Consider the following 17,551-nt stretch of genomic DNA (forward strand, 5'->3'; position numbering starts at 1 on the left):
TGCTATGAAATTGACAGTGAAAGAAGAAAGGTGAGGAGGTTAGCCAGCTCTATAAAGGATGGCTTTAGGGGGGGGGGAAGCAAACACCCAGTTGTAAATACTGGTTTTCTACAACCATTGTCAATTAGAGCTTTATGCACAAGATATATTCAAAAAAGGAAGGTCAAGTGGGGAATGAATAATCAAACTTGGATTCAAAAGATGCACAACATCAGCAAGAGACCTGCACTAGCAGTTGGTATTTCCAGGAGGCTGGGAAATAAACTTTACATCTCCCTGCCCCCTTTGCTTTTTTTGCTGCTGTCAGCCTCTTCTGTAGTAAAGACATGGGAGCCATCTATATGTCATCTACCCCTCCCCTCTGAACTGAATTTAAGCCAGGTTCTTTGGCGTGCAGAAACACTAGTACCATAAACTTTATTGCTGGTTAACTCTTGTTTTGCTATGCATCTATGCACTTAAGCCTAGATTGCTTTTTTTGTTTTTGTTTTTGCTTGTTTGCTTGCTTGCCTTTGAAATATCACATTGATTCTTGTGGTTGCCAAATCGTTGTTTTTCGTCGCTTTTTAAATTAGTGACATTTTCTGCATTTTGGATATCGGTATTTCAAATGCGCCGCATTTCGATGTTGTTGTTTTTCCTTTTTTGTTAAAGATTTTTGAATGTTTGCTGTAAATTGCTTTGGGCACAGCTCATTGTGGAAAAGAAGCATACGAGGAAGTCAATCAATCAATCAATCAATCACTCCATCTTCAGTCTCTGAGCCCCCAGCAAGTCACTCTGGACGAACCCTCTGAATCCCATTTTTTTTTGCAGTTTGCAATGAAACTGCAGAAATGGGGAGATGAAAATCGGTCACTCCCCTGGAGAAAGCTGAGACAGGAAGAACTTTGGATGTAAGCCATTGATTTCTTTACATTCAATAATATGTGGAGGCATTTATTCGGAGCAATTAAAATATTTTTTTTAATCTGAATTTTGGCTGATGCTAGCATTTCCCATCCCCAAAGGGTCTTTAGCATTTGGCCAGGATGAAAGAAAGAAAAATCCAGTTTTAATGCTTAATCTTCTCCTTTTTGTAGGTCAACTGGGAGCTAGTACATCTTGAATCTTCTTTGGATAGAATATTTAGATAACTGCCCCTCTTAACTGAGGATCCAACAGAGGAATTAGTATGAGTTGCAACAAGCACTGCTATTTCAGTATCTGCAACTTGTACAATTCTGACCCCCATCTTTCCCTTTGTCACCATAAATCTGTGAGCCATTAAAAAGGAATTGTGGCTTCAATCCAGGTTTATGGCCAGGGCCAAAAGAAGCCCATTTGCTGTCTGAGCTTGGAGCTGGTTCATTTTCTGCTACCATCTCTCCATTATTTACATTTCTCATGTAGTTATATTTCTCATGTAGCCTTGGTCCAGTGTGCCTGAAGGAGTGTCTCCACCCCAATCATTCTGCCCGGACACTGAGGTCCAGTGCCGAGGTCCTTCTGGCAGTTCCCTCATTGCGAGAAGCCAAGTTACAGGGAACCAGGCAGAGGGCCTTTTTGGTAGTGGCACCTGCCCTTTGGAACGCCCTCCCACCAGATGTCAAAGAGAAAAACAATTACTAGACTTTTAGAGGACATCTGAAGGCAGCCCTGTTTAGGGAAGCTTTTAATGTTTAATAAATTGCATTTTAATATTTCTGTTGGAAGCCGCCCAAAGTAATAAATTATTATTATTATAGGCCCTGTTACAGGACCTTAATATTTCTCCCAAGGTGGTGGTAGTGGGAGAGCCCCATCATGCAATTAAAACATATTTGTGGGAGGGGGTCACAGGACTGTGGGGCACAAGTCTACACCTGATCACACTGGGCACTCCTATTACATTCACTGCTGACCACATGTTTGTTGATTGTGTATACATGCAGAGCAAACTTGTGGATCCTCTAGCCTGTGAACCGCCCTGAGACCTCCAAGTATAGGACGGTATATAACTTTTTAAATAATAATAATAATAATAATAATAATAGCTTGTGATCAGTGCTTTTTCTGGAAAAAAGGTGGGAAAACTTATCACATGGTTTGTTTGTTTATTTGTTTGGTGCAGACCCAGTTGCAATGCCACACACACATACCCTCTCAGTGGCTAAATGTTGTTGTTGTTGTTGTTGTTGTTTAGTCATGTCCGACTCTTTGTGACCCCATGGACCAGAGCATGCCAAGCACTCCTGTCTTCCACTGCCACCCACAGTTTGGTTAAACACATTTTAGAAGCTTCAAGAACACTGTCCAACCATCTCGTCCTCTGTCGTCCCCTTCTCCTTGTGCCCTCAATCTTTCCCAAACTTCAGGGTCTTTTCCAGGGTGTCTTCTCTTCTCATGAGGTGGCCAAAGTATTGGAGCCTCCGCTTCAGGATCTGTCCTTCCAGTCAGCACTCTTTAAGAATGGATAGGTTTGATAAATAAACTCAAGCAGACAATGATCTGGATTAGAAATGGCCACAACTTTATTGATTGCAGATATAGCTGGATTTTTGGCTCAGGCATTGGGTGCGTCCCACCCACCCCCAAACAACAACAATAATAATTTAATTTTTAAAAGGTAAGAGAACTTAGTTCCCCCAGGTTTCCGCTAAAAAGAAAAAAAACCTGCCTGTGAGCCCAGTTATGTCATTTCCGCCATACCATTCACACCCAATGCCATACAACAGGTAAAGGCACACCTGGAACAATTGGGAGCCAAAGGGCATTTCTGATGGTTCCTTGGCAAGTGGGGCTCTGAGGGATCTATAAGAAGATAAGAAGAGCCCTCTTTCGCATCCCATTCTCTGTGATGAGGCCACTTGCCTTATTACACTAAGGAATGAGCTTATTTTCCCCTGTGCACAGGAAGATGATGAATGGAGTTAGTTGTGCAAGAGAAGATCTCTTGAATACTGAATTTCTTGACTTCATCTCTGTGTGCTATAGGGAGGAAGATGAAGGAGGAGGCGGCTTTCCATTCTCAGTGCATTTTTGCACTTTTATACTCTGCACTCAGCACTCAACCGTGGCTCCTAGAAGATGTCAGCTTGCAACAGCAGCCACACCCCAGGAATGGCTTTGAATGGCCAGCTAAACCAGGTGAGGGTAGCTAATGGAACTCAAAGCTCAGTGAGTTAGGGACAGATTGAGTGGTGAGACCAATAGCAGGTTCAATGGTCAAGAAGGTGGTTTCTGCACATGCTGTAGAGTAGGCATCCCCAAACTTCGGCCCCTCCAGATGTTTTGGACTACAATTCCCATCATCCCTGACCACTGGTCCTCTTAGCTAGGGATCATGGGAGTTGTAGGACAAAACATCTGGAGGGCTGCATTTTGGGAATGCCTGCTCTAGAGGGAAGTAAGGTGGAGCTCATCAACCTGCGAAAGGAGCTCATCTAGGAGAAGGAAATATGATCCTAAACCTTCACTATCTTGCAGGATATATTCAAGAGCAGAAAAGGCTAAGGAGTAAACCCTACACAAATCCAGACTGGAGTCCCTAAGGTGGTTTGATGGCACCTTCTATGCCTCCTTCTGGCAACTCCTGCAGCCAAGTTGGTATTGCTCTGCTTTCCTTTGGACCACATCAGCGAGGCTGAGAGGGAGGGTCTTGCCATCTGGGCAGCCAAGGACCTCCATACACACTGCCCAGGCTTGTCACTTCAAGACAGACAGGTCCCAACAACTTCCTCCTTTACCCTATTCCCTCCCAGGAAAGATACGCTTACCCTTTCAGCATCTGCCACCACAGATGGGCAATCTCTGGCCCTCCAGATGCTGATGGAATACAACTCCCATCAGCCCCAGGCAGGGCGATGGACCTTGTAGTCCAAAAACATCCGGAGGGCACCACATTGGCCACCCCTTGCATAAACTGTGTCGAAAACCTAGCTACTGCGGATCATCTATCCCTGTCATTCTCGCTGGAGAGCAGGAGTAAACAATTTCCCATTTCCCCCCCTCCCCTCAAGCTCTCACTCTTTGGTTGAAAGCTGGTATTGATCTCTTTCAATTTAGAATTAGGGAGGATATGGATTTTCTGCCCCTTAAGTGTCTATTCACTCTGTAGCAGTTGGACCTTTCTAGAAACTGTTGCTTTTTCCTCTCAGGGACTCTACAGCCACCATTAATTTATTGGACACGATCCAGAAAGAAAGTGTCACTTCCCACCAACACCAGACACAAGTACTTCTGCTATAAGGGACGTCACGGTTTCCCAGCTATCAGGTGGCTAAATCAAACCACTTGATAAATGGTGATTCTGCAGACATAACTATTGAGACGGCCTACCAAGCACATCCTGACTTCTCCCTTATTGGACTGAGGCAGCCCTGGATTTTTCAAAACTGCCACACACTTGATTGGCCATCTTTATTGCCAGAATACAGCAGGAAATGTAATTCAGCCGCTGCCCCCTGGACCTGGTCCTTTCTCTGCTGCTAACCTTCTCCAGGTTTGATAGGTTTGATCTTCTTGCAGTCCATGGGACTCTCAAGAGTCTCCTCCAACACCATAATTCAAAAGCATCAATTCTTCGGTGATCAGGCTTCTTTATTGTCCAGCTCTCACTTCCATACATCACTACTGGGAAAACCATAGCTTTAACTATGTGGACCTTTGTCGACAAGGTGATCAAACCTATCCATTCTGAAGGAAATCAGCCCTGAGTGCTCACTGGAAGGACAGATCGTGAAGCTGAGGCTCCAATACTTTGGCCACCTCATGAGAAGAGAAGACTCCCTGGAAGAGACCCTGATGTTGGGAAGACACAAGGAGAAGGAGATGGCAGAGGACAAGATGGTTGGACAGTGTTCTTGAAGCTTCTAAAATGTGTTTAACCAAACTGCGGGATGCAGTGGAAGACAGGAGTGCCTGGCGTGCTCTGGTCCATGGGGTCACGAAGAGTCGGAAACAACTAAACAACTAAACAGCAACAACACAACCTTCTCCAGAGCTGGAATTCACACCTAACACAATTTTTTTAAAAAATAGCTGGCTATTCCTGGCAGAGAGATAACACCTCCCATTGTGTGGGGATGGGGATATCCTTGGTGTGAATAAAGGCATTTTAGGATGAAAATAGCTATGACATTTCAGAGTGGTGGGGATCTTTCACAGCAACTTTTCTGCCTTTAGAGCACACAGTCCTTTTCCCTATCCCACAGCGAGCTCTGATCAAATGTCTGTTAGGGATGAGTAGAACAGAACAGTTTTGTTCCATGCGTGTTCTGGGATTTTATATCAACAGGTTGGTTTTACCTTGGTTTAATTCCAGTTGGCAATTACAGCGGCAAGAATGTTACTTGCCCAAAAATGGAAAGAAGAAGAAGTCCCAGCGAAAGAAGAATGGATACAAAAACTTAGGGAATATGCAGAAATGGTGAAACTTACTTGGGGTGGGGTGGGGGGGAGAGAAATAACAAACTTTTTATAAAATAATGGAAATAGTTTATTGAATATTTACAAACAAACTGTAAACAGATAAGAGTATTGACAGGATTATTGTAATAACCCACAGTTTTATAAGAGTATATGTTTAAAGTAGATGTATAAATGAGTAAGTTAAGTTAATTTGGAATATGCAGAAAATATTTAAAAAATAAATTTAAGGAACCGCAGAAAGAGGGTGAAGGAAGCAGAGTTTCAAAATGTTAAAATGATTGCAGAATTATTGAAATGGTTAAAATTGAAAATCATATTTTTTTAAAAAAAAAATCCAGTTGGAAATCTGGGGGTATTTTTTAGCATAGAAGGCTGGATTTTGCATATGTATCATTTCCTTAAAGCTGGAATAAAGAATAAAATCACCTAAATATATATATGGGGAAGTGCACATTTTGGGTGGTAGGGTGGAGAGACGACTGCAGCCTACTTCACTGGATTTTCTAGGATGCCATATACCAGGTAAACTGTTTTTATTGTGATTTATCTATAACCTTATAACCATCCCATGTTGGGAATATATTTGAGCTTGTTTTCAATTTTGCGCATGTTGTTATTTCTTATACTTACATACTTGGAGTCCTATTAAAAATAATTTAGAAATTAGTTGAATTTTTTGTAGTTGATGTACTAATGATCTGAATAAAAAGTGTACATACATATTGAAAAGGTGGAATAAATATGGACGGAGGAAAGAATCTTAGATCCATCCTCTGTTCTTTTTTTACTGCCAACCAACGCAAGCTCTGTCATTTTAACATGTGTTGAGCAGCCAACACGATTGCTTTTAAAGAGCTGTCTTCCAGAAGTGAAGAAAAAGCTGCTATTGCTTTCCAGTAAGGCCTGTTAGAAATGTTTAAGTTGACAGCAACATTTTCTCTCTCTCTGAGTAAGCAGTTTTTAGAATCCTCAGATCTCTAACCTGATCCCTCTCTAATCCCTGCAAAGCTTCTATTAGGAATACTTACCTTAACGTGTAAAAAAACGCTGGTGGGATTTTCCTTGCTTTTAAGTCACAATTTAGTTATTGGCACATTTTGAGCTTAATGCTAAGCCAAACCAATGCAGTACAGCAGCCAATAAATGTGTACAAAAATTTCTATATTAGGAGAGAGGGTGCATGTAAATGCAAATATTACATAACATAACATGTTATTTTAACGCATTGCACTTGAGCAAGAGTTCAAGCCTGAACCCACATACAAAAATGTCTTGTAAGAACAGGGCATTATTTTTCTGATACATTTTAAGCTGCAAATAAAACCCTACAAATCTGTGAATGCATTGAAAATAGAATCATAGAATTGTAGAGTTGGAAGGGACCCCAAGGGTCATCTAGTCCAACCCCCTGCTATGCAGGAATCTCAGCTGAAGCATCCATGACAGATGGCCGTCCAACCTCTGCTTAAAAACCTCCAAGGAAAGAGAGTCCACAACCTCGGAAGGGAGAGCACTCCACTGTCAACCAGCTCTTACTCTCAGAAAGTTTTTCCTGATGTTTAGTGGGAATCTCCTTGTAACTGGAAGCCATTGGTTCAAGTCCTACCATCCAGAGCAGGAGAAGACAAGCTTGCTCCATCTTAATAATAATGTTGCTTAATGCAGTACTCATATAATAATGTACTGATTTTTCTGGTGAGTAGATATATTACTGTATTTTTTCGTGTATAACATGATCTCTATTTTTTGGGACTCCAAATAGAGAAATCCCCATATACACTATCTGTGTATAAGACGGCCCCTAGTTTCAAACTTGAAAAAAATGGGGGGGGATGTAGTCTTATACATGGAAAAATATGGTATTTGGGTATAATTCCTTTCTTAGTTATTAAAATAATTGACATTGTACTGTTCATTTAAAAAAGGAACAAGGAAATAAAAGCTACAGCAAGATAAAAGGGGGAAAACCATTTTACCAAAATACAGCTACCTATAATTAAAATGTGAATGCAGCATTTAAAATACAGTCTGCTTCCTGGTCTTGGCGCTTATGAAGTTTGTGATGTCTAGATCAATCTGAGCTTCCATAAAAGTGTTACAGAGTGTGCTTCATGACTCTGGATTTTGATTGGATGTGGCTTTTAAATGAATGGTTTAATTAAAAACCAGTGTTGCAGTAACAGATTTAAAAGGAACCACCATTTCTTAAGACTCTAGCTAACTATTTTCCATTTAACATAGCAATTCATAGCAGAAGAAAAGGCAAACATAATTTTTCCCTCTATCGTATATTCACTAAGGAAAATTAATGTTTAGGATGAACACTGTTCAAAGCAACAAACAGATTTGATTGCAATATTTACAAATTTGATCAGCCCCCCCCCCCACAAAGGCACATATACAATGTGCTTAGTTATTAGCTGATGCATTCCCCACCTCCAATTGCCAATGCTTTATGCTTGTCATATTTTATCATGCTGCTACTGATGGCTTATTGTACAGAACTATTCTCTTGGTTTTGAATTGAAAACAGTAGCATGAAAATTTTAACATTGTGAACGAGCAGGATCAGCATTTTGATCCTTTACCGCTTGCAAGCCTCTTGGTTTTCTATGCTTCCATAGGTTTAAATTGGGACAGCAAAGCTAGATGTTAAGGCATGGCCTGAAGGCAGAGGAAACAGAAATTGAGTCTGAAACAGAATTTACATATTCGCTTTCCTCCATTCCCTCCTTATTCAGTTTCCTCCATTGTTCTGTTTTCTTTCGGGACGCAGTGGCTCCCCTTTGTTGTAATAATTTGAGCAGAGATCATAGAATCATAGAGTTGGAAGAGACCACAAGGGCCATCCAGTCCAACCCACTGCCAAGCAGGAAACACCACCAAAGCATTCTTGACATATGGCTGTCAAGCCTCTGCTTAAAGACCTCCAAAGAAGGAGACTCCACCACACTCCTTGGTAGCAAATTCCACTGCCGAACAGCTCTTACTGTCAGGAAGTTCTTCCTAATGTTTAGGTGGAATCTTCTTTCTTGAAGTTTGAATCCATTGCTCCATGTCCGCTTCTCTGGAGCAGCAGAAAACAATCTTTCACCCTCCTCCTTTCATATATTTGAACATGGCTATCATATCCCCCCTTAACCTTCTCTTCTCCAGGCTAAACATACCCAGCTCCCTAAGCCGTTCCTCATAAGGCATCGTTTCCAGGCCTTTGACCATTTTGGTTGCCCTCTTCTGGACACGTTCCAGCTTGTCTGTATCCTTCTTGAACTGTGGTGCCCAGAACTGGACACAGTACTCCAGGTGAGGTCTGACCAGAGCAGAATACAGTGGTACTATTACTTCCCTAGATCTAGATGCTATACTCCTAGGGAAGTAATAGTACCACTGTATTCTGCTCTGGTCAGGCCTCACCTGGAGTACTGTGTCCAGTTTGCCATCTGTCAGGGATGCTGTCATTAATCCCACAGCACCTGCTGAGTTGGGGTTAAGACAATATCGGAGGAGGAGGAGGAGGAAGAGCCCAAGGGTGGAGGAGGAGAGAGTTCAAGCATTGGCTTGGTAGAGGTGTCCACCTCATCACAAGAGGAAGGGTGAGCCATCTGGTTCAGACTCCACTCCACCATCTGAGAGCAAAGTCTCCATGGTAACTGAAGAGGTGGCTGTCAGGTTTGCAGGGTCAAATGAAGATGTGGCAAAGGGAGAGTCAGAAGGTAGGGCTCAGGTCGTGATGCCAATAATGTGGTGTTTCTAGGACTCAGACTCCTCTCTGTAGGAGTGCATGCCTGCAAGCACATTCTTCTCATTTTGGATTGCATGAATCAGTGGCGTAGCATGGGTTGCCAGAGCCCAGGACTGCAGAGAGGTAGGGAAACAGAACACACATGTGCATTCAACTGCCTAATGGTGTCCGCGTCACCCAGGAGATCACAGCCACAGAGAAAAGAAGAGCTGTTCCATTGTCTGGAGTTGTCACTTCCTGGTTTGCATGGAGAAGACGTTTTCAATGGAGCCCAGTGGCGGAAGCACTGGGTGTTGAAATTCTGCACTCCTAACAATTTTGCACCCGGGGTAACTGCTCCCATGCTCCCTCCATGCTACACCACTGGCATGAATGACCTAGCTCCTCCTCACACTTTAAAAGCAGAGCAGGAGGGACATGTATTAGGGATGTTAACTTAAGAGTTCTGTTGTAGACTTATGAATCATGTATTGTGTGTCTTGTGCTAATGTTTGTGCTGTGTGCAGATGTTTTGAATAAGTGTTCCATTTTCCTTGAGCCAAAAGTCCAAGGGATGTGTCCAAGAATGGGAGTCAGGACAGATGCTATTGTTGCACCCTGCACTGAAGTTCCATTGGATCAGATGAACTTTATAGCCCCTTGGGACACTATGTTTCTATGGTTTTATAATTCTGTGGATTTTGTTTAAAGCATTTTGACACAATTCTGACCTCTCTTCCAAAAAAAGAAAGAAAGAAAAGCAATTTCAATGACACAAAAATGCTAGGACTTTAAGGGTTTGTCACCTGCTGAAGCAAAGCGGTATTATTTTGAGGTAGCCACAAATAAGTCATTTTGGTGGAAAGTTGCTTCATCTATTTTGTCTGTCTGTCTCCCTTTTCAGCCAATCAAATCACAGAGCTTTCCCCACTTCCTTTGAATAAATGCACTACCCAAAGCAGCAACTATCTTTGGAGAAATGTTCGTCAGGAAATAAAGCTGCAGAAAAGCCAACTGATTTCCAGCTGTTCCAGTTGAGAAACTGTAAAAAGAAAACTAGAGCAAAGAATCCAGCTGTTGCAGTTTTCTCGAGGTTTTCTAACCCAGCTTGGCTTTCCATAAACAAGACGTTTGAAATGGAGAGGGAAAGTGGAGGTCTTCTTTTAAACTTTTAGATCAATGGTTACCAATTAGATCCACAGTTTTTGAGAATCCAAGCCATGGAAATCCTACTTTCGGACATGTTGATATCTCTGTGGTAGCTTTTGTTATGTGAATAGTGCCACTATACCCTCCAACTGTAGCCTTATCAGCTACTAACGGTCCTTTAAGTTGCGCCCAGGCAGGACAGAGATAGGCAATAATGACACCGGGGGTTGAATTCAGAGAAAGAATTTAATTTCTTATTAATAAGAGACTCAAGGTGATCAGCTCACGACAAGAGTAAAGAAACACAAATTGCAAAGCTTCTTATACACTTCTTGGGCTCCTTTCCTCTGTAAATGTGCACACGCAAGGGGGTCACAAGTATATATAAGGATCTTCCTGTGTCCGGTCCTGTGCATAAACACATGCTGACTCAACAAAGCCTTCAGCCTTCAGTAAGCCTTCAGTAAGGTTAGTTTACGCATCAAGCTAGCATCATCGCTGATAATAAGCCCCTCTCTGCCTCTCGTTCTCTCCTCCAGACAAGGCCAGCTCTTAGCCTTGATAGCAAGTCTCACTGTTGCATTGCACTTTGACACACAGAGGCATAGAGGCAAAGAGGAAAGCATTTTAAAAGGCATTTTAGGAGGAATATTGGGGGGGCAATGCAAACTATAGGATAACTATAGGATATTGGCAATGCAAACCATAGGATCAGAATTAACTCAATAATACAATTGGCAATTCTCTCCCTTCACAACACGTCCCAGCACAAAACTGGGATGTGCATCTTCTGAGCTGCTCTCCAACATGACCCTGCGAGAGCATGGCACCCAAAAACATGTTTTGGGACACCGTGATCTCATGCAAGAGTCGTGGTTAGCTGCAATCTCACACATTTTTGGATGCTGTGCTCCTGCATGGGAGCATGAGCCCCCCCCCGCCAAACAGGATGCCCCGGATAATTGACAAGTATGTGCCACAGGTAAATGTCAGCTGTTGTTGTTTTTATTAAGCAGTTTTTAGAATCCACAGACCACCAACTAGACCACTGTTTCAGATGATAGCTTCCTCACATGAGAAAACAGTGCAATGCTATACATGCCTACTCAAATGTGAGCCCCACTGAGTTCAGTGGGACTTACGTCTGGTTAAGTGTGGTTCCCAAAATGTTTGGGGCCATGGAACCCATGTGTAATCTGAGGAAATGGGGGGACCTTTTGTGGAGCAGGTATGAATCCTTGCATTAGAATGCATTAGTTTGGATATTAGCCATTGGGTTTTATTCAGTGCTCAATAGGCCTCCTCAGAGTAGGCATGTTGAAAATAATGAACAGTACTAAACTGGGCCCATTGATTTCAATGGGCCAATTCTGTGCAAAACTTAGTTGTGCGCAATGATTAGCTTTTCTGTCTGTCTGTCTGCCTATATCTACTTATAACTTAAACCTGGCCTTCAAAAGAAGCCTTGAGAAGGGCCATAGCTCAGCAGTATAGCATCTGCTTCGCATGCAGAAGGTCCCAGTTTCAAACTCTGGCATCTCCAGGTAGGGCTGAGAGACAGCTACTCCCAATAAGTGTAGATAATACTGAGCTAGATGGACCAATGGTCTGACTCAGTGTTAAACAGCTTCCTATGCAGCTCTGCTGGTGTGCACAAAGCACTCCCCAAAGAGGTTCACATAGCACCTTTAGGTGCCAGGCAACAGCGTTTCTCTTCAACTAGGTGTTGGCTCATGGATGTTCTATGACCTCTCAAATGTTTCTGCGGGAGGCGTGCTACAGGTTGGTTTTGCTTTTGTTTTACCTTGTATGCTTGCATTTTGTATTCTTATGTGGCAAACCACCCTGTGATCTTCAGGTGAAGGGCGGTATACAAATTTAATAAACAACAACAACCCGAATTGTTGACCCTGACTCAAATTAACATTTATTGGCAGGTAAATCCAAGATCTCACAAAGGACAACTTCATCCCCTCCCCAAGTCCAACTGGACTTACCTGAGATGCTGGCATCCAGGCCATCAAAGAGATTGTCACCTCATTTTATCTTGATTTTATTGTTCCCGTCCATTAGCATTTGGCTGGAGAGGCATGTGCAGGACATAGGACAGTGAGTATCCTTGGAGAGTCAGCATTCAAGGGTACTGTTCCAAGGGAAAACTGTTCAATATGAGTTTTGGCTGCACTCGGAATTGGCAAAGAGTGCTTTGTTTTGTTTTTGTTTTTTCCCAAAGTCAGCACTTTTACTACATTGACTTGTTTTCAGACTTAATTCACTTTGCCCTTTTCTGTCCCTGGATGCTAATGCTCACAGTGGAAACTTGATTCTCTGCCCCTTGGAGGAGATGAGTAATTCGGCAACCAACTACCTCCACATCCAATTTCTTGCCTTAAGTATCCAGTTTCCCCCCTAGATTTTGAAATGTGGGTGGGGTTGAGTGGTAAGGGTGAAGATGCCAACATAGTTTGTGATTTTTCTTCTTCAAGTCATTAGAATCAACTGACGATAGATACTTCAGATCCTCCATGCTTTCTGGTTGCAACTTTGCAGAACCTCCTTCTACAGACTTCTCAAATGCAGGACATCAATTCTCAGTCACTACTTGTGTGTCCAGTAAACTGATCTTTCACTTGATGCACTTATTAGCTCATCATTCAAATTATCAGGTAGAAGAAAACATTTTCTAATAATAATAATAATAATAATAATAATAATAATAATAATAATATTTATACCCCGCCCATCTGTCTGGGTTTCCCGAGCCACTCTCGGCGGCTTCCAACCGAATATTAAAAACAGTACAGCGTCAAACATTAAAAACTTCCCTAAACAGGGCCGCCTTCAGTTGTCTTCTAAAAGTAAAATAGTTGCTTATTGCCTTGACATCAGCTGGGAGGGCATTCCACAGGGCGGGTGCCACTACCGAGAAGGCCCTCTGTCTGGTTCCCTGTAACCTCACTACAAGCAATGAGGGAACCACCAGAAGGCCCTCGGTGCTGGATCTCAGTGTCCGGGCTGAATGACAGGGGTGGAAATGCTCCTTCAGGTATACAGGATGTCCAAGACATCAAAATGCTATGCAAGTTGGAGAAAGAGCTCTGAATGGTCACAGTCTGTGTTAGGAAGTTTCCAGATATTAATCTTTGTTCATTCCAGCAGACAAAGCACTGGGGGGGGGGGGGGAGACCAACATTGTATCTGGCAACTTGATCTCAAAGGGAGGAAGGAGTTTGGATAATTCACTACAGTGGTACGTACCTCGGGTTAAGAACTTAATTAGTTCTAGAGCAGGCATCCCCAAACTTCGGCCCTCCAGATGTTTTGGACTACAATTCCCATCTTCCCTGACCACTGGGCCTGTTAGCTAGGGATCATGGGACTTGTAGGCCAAAACATCTGGAGGGCTGCAGTTTGGGGGTGCCTGCCCTAGGCTCTGTGGTTTAACCCACAGCACCACACGCGTCCCGTAGATAGAGAGATAGATAGATAGATAGATAGATAGATAGATAGATATGATTAGAGAGAGAGAGAGAGGGAGAGAGGGAGAGAGATGAGAGATAAATAGATAGATAGCTATAGATAGATGATATATAGATGATAGATAGATATTAGGAAACTCATTTCAATGTGACAAATGCAAGGGAAGTGTTGGAATATAACGACAAGTAAGGCCTTACTGCATGCTGAGTTCTACAAGGGCAACTCTAAGGCTAAGGAAGGTGTTAGGTAGTGCAGCCACCCCCTGGACTAGTTGCAAGTAAGAAGGCAGGCCGGTGGAGGCTGGGTGAGGTTGGTGGGATCAGTGCCCTAGTTGCCCTAGTGACCCAGCCTCCACTGGTTGCCTATAGGGAGACTTGCCTGCATTGGGCTATATTGTCACATTCACTTTAAGGGCAAGGAAATCATATCCCCTATGTGGCTGATTGCTTGTCTCCTGTGCCCTTGACCCTTAGATGCATGATATGTAGCCCATTCAGCTCTGTTTTGTTTTTGTTACATTGCTTTGAAGATGGCTTTATCTCTCAAGAGGTGGCAAACCGTCTTTCTCAGCGAACCTGCCTTATCTGAGGATGCTTGTCATTCTTTTTGCTGCTTATTATTGAGCAGCACTGTGTCCTTTTAAAAACTGAATACAGGTATCTAACAGTTGAAGTCAGGCCAGGAGGAATGGATTAATCTTTCTTTTTGTTTATAGTGGGCAAGGCAGAGGTGACCCTGCTAGGCAATGTACTCCAGCTGTTTGGAGTCTACGGAGTCAGTGTCAAAATGGCACATTCGTGACATTGACAAGGAAGAATCTGAATCAGAAGTAGGGATGGAGGAGGCATCTGATCTGGTGTGCATTTATTTATTTATTTTAAACATAATTTTTATTAATTTTACAAATTACAAAAAAACGGTACATACATAAACACCTTTTCCACCTCCTTCCCACCCCCCTCCATGGGTCCTCCCCTGCCACAGAAGTATCCCATGTAAGTGAACAGTCAGAGATGGTCCATTTTATGCTTGGATTTCTGTCCTCCTCCCCCTCCCCTGTCCCCAAAGCCCCCCCCCCCTGCCACCAGGGAGCTCCAGTAAACCAGGGCAGTACGCAGGAGGTCATCCATCCAACCATCTATTATCATACAAAAAGAGAGAGTAAAAATAGAAAAAAGAGAAAAAAGAGTAGAAAAAAATATCAAAAAAGAGAAAAAGACAATACAAAACAGAAGAAATCTTTCTTTCATTCATAATTATTAAACCATATTTTGTGGGCTTCCCCACCCTCCCCCCTTCCCCGGTTTTCATCCCTTTTTTTATCATCTTCAACAGTTTCTTCTTTTATAAAAATACACCTTTATACCTTATACTACTTATAAATTGATTATTATCATTTTCACCTAATGTCCAAATCACTGAAAAATCAAACTCCCATTTTATCTTCCCGTGCCTAATTTTTACCCCCTCTATAAGCCTCCATATTTTCACATTTTTCCAAAATCAATTCACTTTTAAAACTATAACTATTCCCAATTTAACCTTACATCCCCGATTACCGGCTCCACCCCCCCCAATCCAGCAAATTCCATAATCAGCAGACCAGTTATAATCCTGTTAATCCATCCTTATAATCACAACTTCACTTTCCCTTCACCCCACCCCCTGTTTACAACCTTTTGCCATCCAGGCCTCCATACAAGACCCCTGAGTTTCTTCTCTTCTCTGCATATTTTTTCCCTCTTCCCTGTGGGCATTCTGAAATTCCAGTAATACCAATCGTGCCCCCCTCAAAGGAAAGGCACCCCATCCAACTTTTTGTAGAGTAAAGTCATCATTTTTTTCGTGGTGGGCTTCATTTTGTGTTAAATCATCACAGTCCTCATCTTCATCTTTTCCTTCCAAATCACAGTCACCATCATTGTCATTCTCACATTCGTCTTCTTCAGTTTCAAAAGCTTCATCTTCTAAGAAATCATATTCTGCCATCACCATCTGGAATTGTTGCTGTAACTCTTGCCGTTGTGTCTCCTCTTGACATAGTTCTATTCTTGCTTCCCACATTAAGGTCAAAACAGACCGCTGGAACTCAGGCGAATACCTTTTTGTTGACATAGTTCAATCCTGCCAAGGTCAAAACTTGTCACATGGGGTGGAATATGATCACAGTTTATTTTCTCGACTCCATTTTAACAAGCTGGCTGCATTCTTCAAGTCTTATTAAAAATAAAGTTCGAACTCACATTTCACAAGCATTTAAACCAAAAAAGAATTTCCACAAAGTCCAGAAATAAAAATTGAAATAAAAATTTGACTTATAAATCCTGATCAACTCACTGGGTTGTCTGGGCTGCCGGCTCCCGAGGAAAAGAAAGGTTTTTCTTAGTCTTTACCTCTTACTGCAGGGCACTCACAACCACAGTCTCTCTCCCCTTTTACCCTGCATTTAGGGGAGATTCTCTTTGATGCCTTTGAGGGATCCTTTTAAATTGAAATCTTCTATTTACGGCTTCGGGTTTCTATTTACTGTCTCTTTTGTTGCCGTGGGGGGGGGGTGGCTTCCTCTTTTCTCCCCTCTCTCCCAGATCCAAATTGTTTTATAATCCAAATCGTGAGATTACTTACAGTCTTATTTCCAATCGTTTTATTTTCAGAAGAATCCAGCGCTCTCCGCCTTCGGCTTGAAGCTTCTCCCCGCTAGGATAACGTTACCGCTCAAAATGGCCCCCGCGACTTCTACCCTCCTCGCTCCGGAGCTCTTATTAGAGCTAGCCGGAGAGTTGGGGAGTCTGGATTAGGGCTCTGCCGAGCAAAATTTGCCCCCGGGACGCCCTTCCCGGGGTTCTAAGGGGCGCAGCGTCGCTCTCGCTGCCCTCCCCACTCCTAGCAGGGACGGGCCATCTCGGAGACGAGACGAGACCCCGCCGATCGGCGCTGGCGCTGAACCGGAAGCCGATCTGGTGTGCATTTAAAGGTGAATCTCTCAGATTCGCACCGTTCTGAAACAATATACAAATAGAGAGTGATCCTTTGACATTCACACATATTTTGCGATGTAATTCTCCACTCAAGCAATATTTACACAATGCATAAATTAGGAGAAACTATGCATAAAAATGACAAGATGGGTGAAAATAACGTACAAAAATGCATCCTATTGCAGGAAATTGCAATGTGAACATTAGTCAAAAGTGCAAATAATTGTGTTTATTGGGAGAAACTTGCACTAAAATGTTGATGATTTCCATGAGGAGTTTTTTTTAAAAAAATATTGCACATTGCTGCAATATGGGAACTGTAGCATGAAGGCATGCCACTTTTGTGTGTGTGTGTGTGTGTGTGTGTGTGTGTGTGTGTGTGTGGTTTGCTTGACAATCTTTTAAAAGTGGTCGATTGTTTACGAGGCAAAGTTACCCATTTTGAACAATTGGTCCTGGAGGGTTCCATTTTATTTAATTCCAGCAACCACCTAACTTATTTATTTATTTATTTATTTAAAGCAAAAGCAATTTTTTTTACCCTACTCTTCAGCTGAAATGAGGCTGTCAGAGCACCTTGCATATGGATCAGTAACAAGCAAGACAGTCCCTTTTGCTCAGGCTTACAATCTTACAAGACACAGCACTAAAGGGAGGAAAACTCAAGCATCATTTCTTAAAGTTTTGCAGTGATGCTTAAAAATAGCCAGCTTGAATGAAAATGGGTCAGGGAGAGGGGTAGCCAAAGGGAGCAGGTCTCTCAGCAGAGGTGATACACCAGCCCTGCCTCAGATCATTCTCTTTCCCCAACCCCATGCAGTCTTCAAGGTGC

Source organism: Zootoca vivipara, chromosome 15 (assembly GCF_963506605.1).
Source record: "Zootoca vivipara chromosome 15, rZooViv1.1, whole genome shotgun sequence".
Lineage (NCBI taxonomy): Eukaryota > Metazoa > Chordata > Lepidosauria > Squamata > Lacertidae > Zootoca > Zootoca vivipara.